A 13,740-nucleotide genomic window follows, 5' to 3' on the forward strand; every position below is an offset into this window, starting at 1 on the left:
CCCCTGCCCTGGGCCAATTGCCCCCCACCAGCTTAAGCTACTTCAGATCTGATCCAATCTGGTCTTGAACACCTCCAGGGATGGGGCATCAACAGCTTCTTTGGGTGACCTGTGCCAGTGCCTCATCACTTTCTAGGTGAAGAATTCTTTCCAACATCTAACCTAAATCTCCCCTCTTTTAGTTTAAAGCCATTCTCCCTTGTCCTATCACAAACAGACAGAGGAAAATCTTGGTCCCCCTTCTGCTTGTAAGCTCCATCCAAATACTTGAAAGCTGCAATGAGGTCTCCCCAGAGCCTTTTCTTCTCCAGACTAAACAGGCTTATCTCTCTCAGCCTTTCTTCATAGGAGAGGTGATCCATCCCTCTGAGCGTCTTTGGGGCCCTGCCCTATGGCTGTACTCCAAGACCTTTATTGTGCTAGGGGTCCCTGGCCTGGACAAAGTGTTTCAGATTGGGCCTCTTGAAGGCAGAGCAGAAAAGAACAATCACCTCCCTCTTCCTGCTGGTCACCCCTCTTTTGATGCAACCCAGGATAACGTTGGCTTTTCTGGCTGAAAGAGCACTCTGCTGGCTCATATTCAACTTTTCATATACTAGAAACCCCCAATCTTTCTTTACAGGGCTGTTCTCGGTGAGTTCTTCTCCCATTTTGTACATATAGCTGAGATTGCTCTGATCCAAGTGCAATACCCTGCACTTGACCTTGTTAAACCTCGTTGGGTTCACAGAGCCTCACTTTTTGAGTCTGTCCAGGTGCCTTTGAATGTCAAGTCTTCCAGCTCTTCATGGTAGCAGTCTTTTTATCTCAAGCTATTTATCCATGCTAAGATACGTTGGCTGCCTTTAGCATTTCGGTGGCATGTTTTTTGCTTTTACTTTACTGGACTGCATTGACAACAGATATAAGACTCTACTGGTGTTCACCTTAATTATGACTGGTAGATAAGAACAACAATTGCAGTGAAATCCTGGCTTTGCCTTTGTGCTCTTGTCATTCCTTGATTCTTCAGTCCCAAGCAGAAACTATGAAGCATTTCAGGTTCATTTTCTGGACGGCACTAGAATAGCTGAGGGATTCAAGTGTTTTGAATGAGGACAGTCTCTTCAAAGGCTTTAGCTGCTGGACTTTTACGAGGGTTTTCCTGAGTATATGTAAGCAGTGATTATTTTGAAGGGCTGGTAAGAGAGCAGCCCTAGGATATTCTCAAAGGTTTAGTAAAAGTCTTGACCAGTGACTCTTGTCCTTACTCTCAGTGCACTGTTTTAAAGTATAAACAACTGAAAGTGCTACTCAAAGGAAAGCTTGCTATATATATATACGTATTTTAAGCAGCCAAGCAACAGTCTTTTCATCTAGATTTGTTCCTCTTAGAGAATTCCTGTCTTGAACTTTCTCACCCTCGGTCTACTCTCAGCTCACCCTAAACTGAACCTCAAGTAGACCATTTCCTACACTTCCATTCAACTCATGCTATACAGACAGTCACATGGTGGGAAATGTTTGATAAATTTAGAGGCGGTAGTACTGGAAAGGTTTCTTATATTGGGATACAACTCACAGTTTTTTTCAAGTTAAATTTAATAATGTATATGCATTGCTGATTCAGCATTCATTAAATTCAAAATGAAACCTTAGACTGACTTCTAGATCACAGATTCAGAAACATAATGAACTCAAATTATGAGTTCTGTTGTACCTACTACTTGCTTTAAGCTAAGAACATAGTAATGGGGAATAAAAACTAGTGCAACCCAAATAAAGTTCAGGTGAAACAGTCAATTTGTGTGAATGTAGTTATCTTATTATGCAGTTAGCCCACTGTTAACATTTAAATTATTTTGTTTTCTTTCTTCTTATGCAGAATTATTCATGCATTCTGAATGAATAACAATATTTAGTACTTTAACTTAATCTCAGAATGTTATTTAGGACCACTCAGATCTTAAATTAAATATCAAAGTCATGTGGGAGGACACACAAAAGTAATATAAAAATCTGTGAGTGGTGCAGTTGATACAATGGAAGGAAGGGAAGCCATCCAGAGGGACCTGGACAGGCTGGAGAAGTGGGCCCATGAAAACCTGTGAGGTTCAACAAAGACAAGAGCAGGGTTCTGCACTCAGGTTGGTGCAGTCCCAAGTATTTATACAAACTGGAGGAAGATCTCCTTGAGAGCAGCCCTGCAGAGAAAGACTTTGGGGTCCTGGTGGATGAGAAGCTGGATATGAGCCAGCAGCACACGCTTGCAGCCTGGAGGGCCAAACGTGTTTTGGATTGCATTAAAATAGGGGTTGCCAGCAGGGAGAGGGAGATGATTGTCCCCCTCTACTCATTCTTGAAGCCCCATCTGCAGTACTGCATACAGGCCTGGGGCACCCAGCACAGAAAGGTTGTGGAGCTCTTGTGGTGGATCCAGAGGTGGGTCACTAAGATGGTCAAAGGGTTGGAGCACCTCTCCTATGAGGAAAGGTTGAGGGAACTGGGCTTGTTTAGCTTGGAGAAGAGAAGGCTCCGGGGAGACCTCATTGTGGCCTTCTAGTAATTGAAAGAAGAATATGTTTGGTCATGTTTACATGTTGCATTACAGGAACAACAGAGAAGAGATTAAAAACTCATCAGCTGGTCAGCACGAAGGCTAGGAGCTTTGATGCTTTCAGCTGTTAAAGTCTGCTGTTTCAAAGGACCCATTTTCAGCTCCGAGATCTGCTGTTGAAATCAATGTATTGATGTTTGATCGGAAGCAGTACAGTTCTGGAGAGAGTAAGAAGGTTATACATTTTCCATTAGCCAGAGAGTATCAATGAACACAGATACTCATGCATGCCTGTGGGCTTTCTGGCTGCTTTCAATATTCAGGAAACAATTACAGCAGAGCATTAGCTGTTCTTCAGTGCATACTGTGAGTTTGAAGTAATTACATAATCTTTGTTCAGGGATGGCTTGTTTCCCAGGTGGCTTAGCAAGACAACGTGGAACTAAATTTACAACACATCTCAGTTTCCTTTGGTTTCTTCTGTCTTGAACACCTAATCTTTCCATTCATAAATATTCTTTTTCATGGAGCTGTGAACAGTTTCTTCCACTCCCCTACCTGAACACAAGAATATTTTAAATTTCTTCTCTACATAAAAATCTCTCTATAACTGAGATTAAGTACCATCCCTTTTGTTTTACCAGTGGGAGGCTGAAGAGGAAAAGCATGGCTGTGAATTAATGGCAGAAGAAACAAAGAAAAAGCTTCTCAGTGGCACTGAAGAACAATGAAGAGACCGAGAATCTAGAGACAGTAAGGTGCTGCTTCCAGTCTAGTCCAGTCCATATGTAATAAAGAGCTGTAGGAAGAAGTAGTTCCTGTATGGTTGGGAAAAGTAGGTAGTATTTTGGGTATGATCTTTTTTCAGGTCTTCATTATCTAAAGTTTCTCTGTTGTCTCACCAGAAACATTGATTTAACTCCTGTTGTTCTTTACAAATGTTGCTTTACTTAATCAGACTACTGTGGTCACTCTACCATCTCTTCATAAAACTTTTTCTGGATAGATGCTGAATTTCAGCAGGATAGTGATTATGTAGCCCATAGCAGAACCAAGACGAGAGAGTTCTACAACAGAACAAATGTGCCCTGAGTAACCATTTTATTTTATTTTTATGAGAAAGAGAAAATCCTGAAACTATCCATGAAGGTGCCCTTCAGTAGCTTTTTACTTTATGACAGCTTCCAATTTAAGGACTGACTTCTCCAAATCTCTTAGGAAAGCTCATGTGTACTCCATATTTTCTGCATTCAAGTCACCAACATCCATGAAAATCTGTCTATTGGCTTTGAGCTTTGGATCACACTGTGACATAAAAATCCCTCCTCCATTCTTTGGAAGGGCTCCAGCATAGTAAGTAAAGCAGAGCTCTGAAACTTGGTTCCAGTCTCATCTCTGCCTTTGGCTCACCTCTCTATGCCTGTATAAAATAGGGATACTATTACTTTCTGACCTTGTGGATGTGTCCTAAGAATTAATGTTTCTAATGTGCTATACACTTCTCCAGTGAATAGTAGTCTAGACCATGAATGCACTTTGTTCTTTGTCTGAAGGCAACTTAAGTAAGGCCCTGGGAGCAGCAGAAAGTTGGTCCCCTTGAATAGTAACATTAATCCCATCTTTTCCAGGCTTCAGCCCAATTTCATTCAGCTGGTGACATGCCTCAGACCTAATTTCAACACTGTGACATATTCTTCAAGGGAAGATATATTTTTCTGGGTTGTAAGAGAATATGTTGGTAGGTTGAGAATGAATGAAGAGCACGCATCATAGAAAAACAGGAGGAGATACCTACCCTCCAGAACATCACAGCTCCTCCATCCTCCAAATGGATTAAAGAAAGAGTAATTAAACAAGCCATGCAGAGTTGTTCTTGCTGCTAGCACACAGAAGCAAAAATCCTAACCCAGCTACCTTGCAAGGGATCCCTATCCCTTCTGGACATGGGCAGTTTCCTTCACAGGACTTTTAGAGCCCCTGAGTTTGGATCTTGTTCAGACTTTTTGAAGACTCTTGCTAATGACCGTGGGGGAGTGTAGGGTGGCTAGCTAAAATATGAAGATGTCGATAACTTCTATTGAGTTGAATTTAAATTACTCTGGGAGAAATTCACTGGCATAGACAGACAGCATTTAGGCAGTAATGCTTGGTAGGCTGACACTGCTTTCTGAAAACAGCCTTCACCTTGCAGCCATAAGCAGAGAATTGCTGGGAAGTCCTCCTAGCACACCGAAAATAGCCAGCTGAGAGCTATCTGTGCAAACCATAATATGTAGAGTCTAAAAGGACATCCAGGAAACCCTCTCTCCAAACAGCTCTTACCTATGACCCCAAATCATGACAAGCATCAGCAAAAACCTCAACACACACAACTCTGGCAAGCACCAGTTATGACAGGTATTCTTTATTCTCATATTTTACTTTTACTGAATAATCACCTTACAGTTATGTTCACATTTCCATCCCCTTCTCTGGCAGTTACATATACTCAAAGGGCAGACTATAAATACATGTAATAACTCTGAAAATGCAAGTGTTCTTGTTTGTTTTCTGATGTTTACTTGCTTGACTGAAGCATTCCATTGAAGCCTCATACCCTAGCTAGTTAGAACAGATTGTGAAGTGGGATTCATGCCTGGGTAAAGCTAGTTTGTTTGCTTTACAGCACCAAGACAAATGCTGATGTGAAGCACCGTCACGAGGTCAATCAGGTCTAAGAATTTAAACACCGAAAGATTTACAATTCCATTTTGACAGCTCCCTCTACTCTTCCTCCCCTTCCCCCAAGCAGTAAGGCTCATTTAAAGCTTTAAAATATGGGAAGCAGAAGAGGTGTCATTAATTTTACTTACACAACAGCATTTGCACTTGTAAGGTTTTGACAGCTTCACTAAACCCAGAGGAATTCAGATAGCTAGAGCAAATGAATGTACACCAATACTTGTATGGAAAGGAGGTACTTTTAGAACTGAACACATATTTTCTTCCTGCAGGAAGATGACAGTGATGAGAGCATGTAAGATGATTAACTACCACATCACGTGGTGTTTATTTAATGTTATTTTCCCTCTTGTTCAGCATATTCTCTTTGTGTTTCTGAAATTAATAGAGCTGCAGCAAGTGATTATTTCAGTATTTCTTAGGATGCTGTGCCCTTATCACTGTGCTTGGGACACACTGTTTTTGATATGGAAGACGGACTCTTTAAATGTTATGTTTGCTACTTAGAAAGTTCAGATGATGATTGTCTTTTTTGGGGGGTGAGAAATCCAATTGCAAATCGACAAATATATATGCATGCAACCAAATCCTTTTGGAAACACAAATGGGATTTATTTTTTTATCACTGTCATGATTTTGGATGGAAAATGGAAAACTTGCAAAGAATTCATAATAGGTCATTGCATTACCTTCTGAAACAGGAGCATGCTTACTTGTTCAGAAGGGAAGACAGATGAAGGCAAGCAAACAGCAGAATAAAACATGAATTAAATGATAGCCACTTGCTGATCATTGTTCTTCTACCTGTCCATTATCTGTCTGGATGTAGGTAGTAAATGCCACATGAATTTAAATAAAACAAATTAATCACACTCACTTACAGATGTGATAATAGGAGTTGCTTGAGAGATCTCACATTGGAAACTTGGATGTGGTTGAGCCCGTTGCTGTGTTGATTCTCCTTCAGCAAAATCCTCTACCTGTGCAAGAATATTTTAGGACCTCACTAAATTTGAAATGGTGACGGAGCATTAGGGGTTTTTGCTTATTTGTTGTTTTTTTTTCTCTCATTATTGGGTCTTTACAATAACAGATGGTGAAATCTCTCCTGAGTAAGCCAAATGCCAGTGCTTTTTTTACAGGATGTCATGCAAAGGCACCAACAGCTCAACTCCTACTAGTTCTAGAAATTGATGGGCTTGCTCTAGTGCCTTTTAAAGTTCCTGGGTGTCTTTAAAACATTTTGGATCACCTCCTTGAGACATGTGAATGAGGCAGGCAATCTGTTTTAAATACTTCCTTATTATTCCCACAGCTTCATTTGGACATGCTGGTAAACAAGGTAATAATCTCTGCTTTAACATTTCCTTTTTTATAACACTGAGCCCCCTTACACATGAGTGTAAGGTCAGGACATATTGCAGATAGATTTAAAACACTTTTTTTTTGCCATTCATTATTGAGTGGGGGGCTTTCTATTTCTGAAATGGCCACAGCTGGCAATAAACACCTGTACAGTTACAGCAGGCTGGTGTTTGATGAATGAAAATCATTTTGACCAAGCAGACAAACCCATTTCCTAGGTCATTTTGCTATGGTTTATTAAGGGAACATGGTCTAGTGGTTGCCAAGGGACATTGGGAGTTATTTCATGCTTCCAGAACAGTCCCATTTCACTCTTTTCTCCACATGGTTAATGAGCTGATGGCCAGCAAATCTCATCTGAATTCACATTTCTATGGCAGTGTGATGGTAGGGACTTTTCTTCATCCCTCTATGTCCCACATTCTCCATTGGTGATGTAAGACTATTCGGATGAACATGTGAGACATGTTGGGGTATATTTATAAAGGCAAAGAAAAGCCCAAAACTCAGATGTTGTTCTGTTTATATCTACTTTGTATTTCTTGCTTTCAGCCTATATATCAATCTATTACATTGCTTTTGTGACTTTTTATTCAAAAAATCCTAGAAGATGCATTGCTTAGTACAGAAAGACAAAATGAATGAGTTGAGTGTGTGGACATATCTCAAACCTGTAGAAGATAGCTGTGTTTGGCATCTGGGATTTGTAGGCTTGTGTGTTTCTAGCTACAAATAGTGGCTGAGGCTTGGGAAAAGAAGACTGACTATTTTTGCATTTTGTATGTTAATAGTTTCTTCTGTCTTGTTCTGATGGTTTGGGAATTCTTAGTGTGAGGATGAAAGGCTGGAAGAAACACTCCTGTTTCTCTGTACTCCGTGGCTTCAAATCTTCTCTATATGTGTCCTCTCCACCTCAAAATGTTTTTGCGTGCTTCACTTACTTCCTTCTTCTTAGACACCTTCAGAAGAGGAAGAACTGATGGTGGTATCCCTACTTTATGGTTTTGTATTGTAAAAACTTGATTCTGAATACATCCCAAACTGGGGACGAGGTCTGAGTCATTCCTTTGCAGTTAAATAAAGGACGTTCCACCCCCTTCCCTAACTCCATGGTTAAAATAGCTAAATTTGTCAGAAATATTGTGGTTTAAGTATCGTGTAAATATGAGCAGGACTCCTATCCTGGCAAAACACTATACTGGGCTTTAACCAAACCTGTTATGACCCTAGTTATGCACAGGCATTTGATACTTTCTTTTTTCATTATTTGAGGCTCCTTGCGTTTCATAGGGATAAGCCCTGAATTTATCTACTTTGGCACTTTCTTGAGACAGAAGACAGATAGCAGAGGGATAGAGGAAGGAGAGAAATTCATGTGAAAAGTCTTGAAGGACAGTAAATGTCTTTTGACTGCTGCCTGTGGAGCTTTCATATTTGTTGGGAAGGAAATCATGCTCAGCAATTGTCATTGCCTCCCAGAGAAGTAGTGCATCTGTTTGAAGGTACATATTGTACTTTCAAAGCTCACTGTCTCTCAGACAACATAGCCTGTGACAGCTGGAATCATTTGGGATGTTCCAGTTAAAGGGATACAGGACCAAATTCCCAGGGGCTAAGGATGGCTTCTGCACATAAAACTGTCATTGAGCATGAAGAGGAATTTTCAAAAGCATTCAAAATATTTTTGCCTTCTCTGATGAAATTGATTCTGCATTGTCTTGATCATCTATATAGCTCTTTTCTGCATCAAATCTGGTTTGACTGTGATTATTTTAGCAAATAGGATGGGTCAGGGACCACTCTGGCCAGGACGCTACTTGATACAGCTGTTTTGTGCCCATACAGCCAAAATCTCTGGCACTCAGAACTAAATGGTTAAAGCCCAGCAGTCTATAGTGAACAACATTAGGGCTGAGACAGTTTTCAGCTACTTCCCAAGAGCTGCTCTGGGAGACTTATCTTGGCCAAAAATCAAGAGCCAGGGAATGTGTTAGCAATTAAATGATATGGATGATCACATTCAGGTGGATGTTCTGTCTCTCTTGGCTTGAGAGCTGCAGATGCATTCCTCATGATCCTCTGATGTGAATACAGATGATCATAGAACAGAATTATAGAATCTTTTGAGTGAGAAGGGATGTTTAAAGGTCATGTATTCCAACTGCCCTGCAATGAACAGGGACACCTACGGCTAGATCAGGGCACACAGAGCCAGGTTCACAGGTCTACTCCAGAACTGTGAATAGTCCGTCAAATGAGAAGCTGTATGCCACCATCAGTGGCTATATCTAATCTCATAAATTAAAATTACCTGGGGACATTCGTGAGCAGTGGGATCAGTCGGTACATAATGTTGTATCCTCATACAGCTAAAGTCTTCCAACAGCTAAAACAGGGTACTCACATTGAGAATATTTATGATGAATGGTCCTGACCATGCGTGAAGTATAAAGCCATGTCTAGGAGTTATGTGGGACGGTACCATGTCTCTAAAGTCCTCAGTGACTCTTGTCAGAACCATTCCAGCAATCTTTTAATGTGGGTACTCAGTTTATACTGTATGTACCTTTTCATTGGCACTGATTGTCTTACTAGTAATACATGACAACAGACACTACTCCTCTGCTGGAAAAACCTTGTCTGATGCATTCTAGTACTGAAGACTAGTGCGGTAATCAAGAGACTAGTGAGCCCCTTTTAAGGAAGGAGGGCAATGTGGCTTTACTTATTTAAGTGAGTGAAAAGAAAACTGTAGAAGTTTTTGGTAGCTCTGAGTACTCAGCAGGGAGAAGAGACTTCAGATATTTTTGGCACAAAAACATGCACATATAACCTGGTACTGAATAGAGATTAGAAATTATGAAGATTTTCTAAATAGTAGAGGAATGTGGTCTTGGAAAAGCCTTCTGACAACAGGAATAAATGCCAAAATAATCTAAATTGAAGAGAAAGCTAAGAAATTATATGCCCTGATAGCACTGAACTCCGTGACTGAAGAAGTCCCTTCAAGTCCTATCTGTGATGATCTGTAAAGCATAGAACAAGATCATGTCCCATTGATCTGCAACGACAGAGAAGGTAAAAGCCAAGTCTCATTCCCTTCAGAGCTAAATGTGGAATGATGTCCTCCAGCCACTGCTCTGCCTTTCTATTTAATAGCAAAACAGCCCAGAACTATCTCCTGCAGAAGCAAACAAGGCAAGCTGATGTAAAACAACAGGGGAAGAATGTTCTGGAAGACTTACTGATCCTAATCTATGTTTCCAGTATCTTCTATCCTGCGTATGCTATAAAAAATGAAAAAAATAATTAAAAAAAAGGCATATATCTAGGTACTAACTATATATTCAACATATATTAAATTCAAGAGTATTTATATCTAAATGACTCCTCCATGTCCTAAATTCTCTCAGTTGTGCTTAATTCTTTGTGCACATAAGGGAAGTAAAAACCACCCACACACTACTTCAGAGCCATTTTTCTTCATCTAAATGAAATTTCTTTAGTTCCATTCATCTTTACAGCTCATTCAACAGGTCCCTCTGCAGCAGTGAAGGGAAGCGTGTTTCAATGTGCTAATCCAGCTCAGAGATGGATTAATTGACTCACAGGTCCCTCTGATCACTAGCCAGATGTCTCTCCCCAGCTGGCAAGCCTTACTGATTTTCTTGTTGTTGTTAATTCTGGGTATCCAGCCAACAGGGGCCCTTCTCTACTCAATCAAAGGCAACATGCCCTCTGCCGACATTTTGTATTCTTTGGCCTGCTTTCCCTTGGGCAAAGGTATTCAACTGTAAACCTCCTCTCCTGGCTCTCTTTCACCTGGCTGTTGGTCCCTCTAGAGAAATTTCTTGGGGCAATTGCACTGGTGCGTTTGCATATTGGGCCACCGTGGGGTGATTCTCTGCAGATGTAATGAATGTTTGAAAGACGGGATATATGAGGGGTCCAAGCTCCTCGACTAATTTTGTCACTGACCCTGATCTCCTGAGCACATCAGTTCTCTGGCACTTCTAGTTTCTCATATCTAGCAGAGATTTAATTATAATATATTTTAAAGATATCTGCTAATGAGCAAGACACTTAGTGAACATGTAGCCATGTATTTTCAGTGTGAAGTCTTCTCCAGTGACTTGCAGTGATTTGGTTAAAAATTTATTAATTTGAGTGTGTCAATTTTGGCCAGACAGTGAAACATTACTCGCTCCTTCCAACTGTTTTGATACAATATTGTGATCTCATTGAGTTGAAATTTAATCTACAACCTGCATTCATCTAGATTCATCTTTTTCCCTCTCTTCTCGATCTCCTCTCCCTCTTCTCCTACAATGAACTATAAAAAAGTTCCCCAGAATAGAAGAAAAACAAAAATATTTCTCCTTGTCTGCACAGCTGTTTTATTTTTTCATTAGAATTGAAGTTGCAAAATATTTTTATTTTTTATTTATTTTTTTATGACAAGATCAAGAAGAACACAGCTTGAAGAGAGAGAAGTAAGAAGTTCATCTAAGGTGTGAAAAAAAGAATTCAGCTTCATTTGCTATGTATCAAATGCATCCTATTCCATCTAAAATTAGGGAGGAGGTCATTCATTCAGTATCAGAGCTGCTGCTTGCAGTTCAGAGGGATATAAATAAGAAAAGAGTCTAATTTAGCATCGTCGCTCTGTTTCAGCATAGGCACATGTCTTGTATAAATCTTACCATTAATTTCTTCTCACATTAAGCGTAGCCCCGAGGAATTTGTTTTACAGGGAATTTAAGGCTTAGAACTTTGATCACTGTAACCTGACTTCTCACAACCCAGAAAACAAGTGTCTGAAAAAATGAAATGTGAACAACACACACCATCAATATCAATTACTGCATTGTTAGGTGGTGAATTTTCCCCTCAGAGAGTGAGCAATTCACTTGATGTGGTTGGTACAGGGCTCGATCCTCCTCCCCAGCAGCAGTGATGTGAAGCTGGCATCTCCCTATACTTCAGTGGTGGGCAGAGGAGTAACTGAGTGCAGCATCAGACCCAAAGCCTCTGTGAATGCAGGGAAAAGAGATCTCTGTCAAGAGAAGCTTTCTGCAGCTTGAACAGTGAGCTGCAGTCTTTGAAGAGAAGACTTCAAAGGAAACAGGAGAAAAGAAACAATGTCTAATCTTCATATAAATGTGCTCAAGGGTCTCTGAAACTCAGACGCTTCCAAGATTTAAGAATTAATTATCGCTTGCTAGAAACAAGCTTTATTCACAGGTAACTGGTACATCAGTCTGAGCCCTTTAGGTGCAAAATTCATGGTATTATATTGAACTGATTAAAACTTGACAAATCACCATATTTCCCTGCACTGTACTTGCAAATTTTCCAAATGTTTGATGTTATCTTTCACATTGTTTGTGTGAAATATCTGACAGCAGCTCCCCAAATTTTGTCTGTCAAAGGCGGCACTCACAGAAATAGTTTGGTACAGTTGTGAATTGCAGGTTTTTATGCAGCATAGTGAGATGGATGGGTTCTTGGCTTCTGTAGAGCAGTGCAGTTCAGTTGACTTCTACTTACTGTAGCAAAAAAGAAGAATCTAAACCATTTGTCATCTTCACAAATGTATAGATAATGTGGAGCACTGTGAATTACTAAAAGCAAAGCAATGCCATTCTGATTTCTCCTAGCAGAAAGGTGTGTGTAAGATATCCTCCAAGCCAGCTGAGGTACTCAGGATCGTAGAATCATTAAGGTTGGAAAAGAGCAGTAAGATCACCTAGTCTAACCATCAACCCATTTCTACCATGCCCACTAACGATGGCCCTCAGTGCCACAGTTAGCTTTTTCTTGAACACTTCTAGAGAAGGTGACTCCGTCACCTCCCTTTGCAGCCTGTGCCAATGAATGCCTCACAAGCTTTTTTGCACTTGTCCTATTGCATAGGTATTCCTGTTACATTCATTTTACACCCAGTGTTTGAAACCTGAGAAGGTGGTATGGCCCTGGGTTGTGGGGCAAGCTTGTGGTGGAATAAAGAATTAAACATTTAAGTATCTGGAGGACTCGTGTGATGGAATTACTGTGCTCGACAAAGTGAATGATTTATTGTGAAAATCTGACAAAAAATTTTGCTAGTCCATGGTAGCACATGAAGCTGAATTTCTGTGCTTATAAGCTAAAGGTGTGAGCCCAGCTGGCTGCTGTGGCTCAGCTGCTGCACAGAAGCACATTCAACCCCAGTAACTTGATTGTGAGTCCCAACCCTCACATCCGTAAAGCACTGTCTGCCTCTTGCCTTTAAACCTTCAATGAGAACAGTTGCTGCAGAGCCTCCTGAGAGCTGCACCACTGAAAGGAAGCAGATTTCTGTCATGAGCAAAGGTTCTCAGACCCACAGCAGCTCTGTTGGGTATACAATAAGAAAATTTTTCTTTTCTCATAATGTCAGTGAACCAAGGTAACTGTTCAGCAGAGAAAAAGAATGAAAGGCAGAGATCAGGTCAAATGCAGCCACTTTGAGAGAATGAATCTCACAGGCAGGATTGCAATTGCTTCATTTTCTGTTTATAGCAGTATGACTTTTGAGGCTAGATGGAATTTGTCTTGATATTTGCCTGGTGGCAATCAGGAGGCATCAGAGACTGTTATCTCCCCATACATATGAATGCTTTGCATCTTGATAACAAACAGATCCAGGCACTGCACACCACCAGCACCTCCAGATTTGCTACTGATAGGAGACACTGGGGATCACAGAAAAACCAAATAACTCAGGGGCGTTGCAGTATCCCTTATTAGCATCCAGGGGGATGCAAAGGGCAGAGCTTGACCCTGGTACTGCTTTATAACAGGGCTGTGGGTGTTTGTTTTGCAAGGAAATATTCTCCTGCAAATATTCAGAAAAAACTCAGACAGTTTCCTCTTACCGACTGTTGCAGCTCCCAAGACAACAAAACCTAATGTAACGGGTGCTGCCTCTCCCTCCCAGAATGGGAAATATTGAGATTTCAACTATTTGTTTAACTGCAGTTAGTTGACACAGCTTGTGAGAAATTATGCTGGGAGGAAAGGAAACCACCCAGATTCCTCTCCTTCCTTTGCATTCCTGCTGAGTGTTCTGAGTGACCCCACCAGGAATGTCCCTG

General features: G+C 40.7%; 1 protein-coding gene across 6 annotated transcripts in view; it reads right to left on the bottom strand.

Moving 5' to 3' along the window:
• The window catches only part of GRM3 (glutamate metabotropic receptor 3), a 105,079-nt gene that overhangs the window by 60,993 nt on the left and 30,346 nt on the right, over positions 1 to 13,740 (bottom strand). For 2 of the 6 annotated variants that reach the window (XM_015875707.3, XM_085512741.1), the window contains exon 2: positions 6,139 to 6,237. The exons of 2 other annotated variants lie outside the window; for them this stretch is intronic. The gene's annotated coding sequence lies outside the window, so the exon portion shown is untranslated. Of the gene's footprint in view, positions 1 to 6,134; positions 6,238 to 13,740 lie in introns of all 6 variants that reach the window. 2 more of the 6 variants (XM_085512718.1, XM_085512722.1) reach the window with 1 other exon arrangement.

This window comes from Coturnix japonica, chromosome 1 (assembly GCF_054131305.1).
Source record: "Coturnix japonica strain WE chromosome 1, WE-NBRP24, whole genome shotgun sequence".
NCBI lineage: Eukaryota > Metazoa > Chordata > Aves > Galliformes > Phasianidae > Coturnix > Coturnix japonica.